A 1,941-nucleotide genomic window follows, 5' to 3' on the forward strand; every position below is an offset into this window, starting at 1 on the left:
TCTTCTTCCTTATGAAAAAAAATTCAATTTAACTGATAAGGCCTTTCAATTAACTGGATAAGCCCAAATGTGTTGATTGACAGTAATGTTCTTAAACTCAATTAATTGTAGATATCAGCCACATTTACATACAATAGGAACAGCATCTAGACTAGTGTTTTATGGTGCAGCATGATTGTCTGCCAAGCTGACATATAAAACTGATCATCAAACTTCTGAAGCCAATATTTATAGCTGAGTTCTATCCTAATCAATAAGGAGGAAGAAGGCTTGTTGATGGCAATCCTCACAGGTGTTATTTTGTTTCCTTATTGGTTTTACACTGCTGTGTTCCACGTGTTTATAAATCCTTGAAGCCTAAACTAGTGATAACTAAAATAGTCCTTTTCTAAAAATTCAAGTATTAAAATTTAGTATATGAAAAAAATGGGCTTACCCCCACCTCCACCCCACCCCCAACTGAATAGTCTGCATTCTCTTGGAATGCTCTGCAGAACAAGGTTCTGATGACCCTAGCTTCACTCACTCCTTAGTCCTCTTGCCTACCTACACAGTACCCAGCATGTCTACCCCGTACTGTGCCAGGAAAGTGCTGCCACTGGCACCATGCCCTACCTGTACCCAGCACTGACCCTGGAGCAGAAAAAAGAGCCATCTGACATTTCTCACTGAATTGTGGCTTCCGACAAGGGCCTCCTAGGGGCAGATGAGTCCACTGGAAGCATTGGCAAGCACCTGCATTGGGACAGAGAGCACCAAGAAGAACAAATGCTTCTACTGCCAGATGCTGCTGACTGCTGCTGACTGTGTGAATCCCTCCCTGCATTGGGCAGGTGTGTGTGTGTGTGTGTGTGTATGTGTGTGTGTTGTGATCCTCTTCCTGTTGCCACGAGACCCTGTGCCAGAGGGCAGATTATGGACGTCCCTTCCCCCAAATTATCAAGTCCAAGGGTGATGTTGTGGGCATTAAGGTAGATAAGGGTGTGGTGCCCCTGGCAGGAACCAATGGCAAGACCACTACCCAAGGACTGAATGGGCTGTCTGAACTCTGTGCCCAGTGTAAAAAGGATGGAGCTGACTTTGCCAAGTGGCGCTGTGTGCTAAAGATTGGGAACATACTCCCTCAGCCCTTACCATCATGGAAAAATGCGAATGTTCTGGCCCGTTATGCCAGCATATGCCAGGAGCATGGCATTGTACCCATTGTGGAGCCTGAAATTCTCCCTGAGGGGGACCATGACTTGAAGTGCTGCCAGAATGTAACTGAGAAGGTACTGGTGTCTGTCTACAAGGCTCTGAGTGACCATCATGTCTATCTGAAAGGCACATTGCTGAAGCCCAACATGGCCACCCCTGACCATACTTGCACCTAGAAATTTTCCAGTGAGGTGATTGCCATGGCAACAATCACAGCACTTCATCACACAGTGCCCCCTGCTGTCCCTGGGGTCACGTTCCTGTCTGGAGGGCAGAGTGAGGAAAAGGCATCCATCAACCTCAAAGGCTATCAACAAGTGCCCCCTGCTGAAGCCCAGGGGCCTTGACTTTCTCCTATGGCTGAGCCCTGCAGACCTCTGCTCTAAAGGCCTGGGGTGGGAAGAAGGAGAATCTGAAGGCCACCCAGGAGGAGTACATCAGGCAAGCCTCGACCAACAGCTTCGCTTGTCAAGGAAAGTGTACCCCAAGTGGTCAGTCTGGAGCCCATGAATCTCTTTTCATCTCTAACCATACCTACTAACGAGAGCTGTTCTAAGGCTGCTCCATCAACACTCCAGGCCCTTGCCTACCCACTTGCTATTGAAGAGGGGCCTTCAGGCTCTTTCCTATCACTCTTGCTGTCCTTGTGTGTGGTGTTGTCTGTGACTGCTAATTCTACCACCCCTTGCAGTCTACTGACAATAAACAACTATTAAGGGGTGGGGGGATACTGGGTTTCATTAT

The 1,941-nt window shown here is 47.7% G+C and overlaps 1 pseudogene; it reads left to right on the forward strand.

Annotated features, from left to right (window-relative positions):
* The first annotated feature begins 606 nt into the window (after positions 1-606).
* LOC110286895 lies at positions 607-1,738 on the forward strand (annotated as a pseudogene).
* Positions 1,739-1,941: the final 203 nt, after the last annotated feature.

The sequence above is a fragment of the Mus caroli genome, chromosome X (genome assembly GCF_900094665.2).
Source record: "Mus caroli chromosome X, CAROLI_EIJ_v1.1, whole genome shotgun sequence".
NCBI lineage: Eukaryota > Metazoa > Chordata > Mammalia > Rodentia > Muridae > Mus > Mus caroli.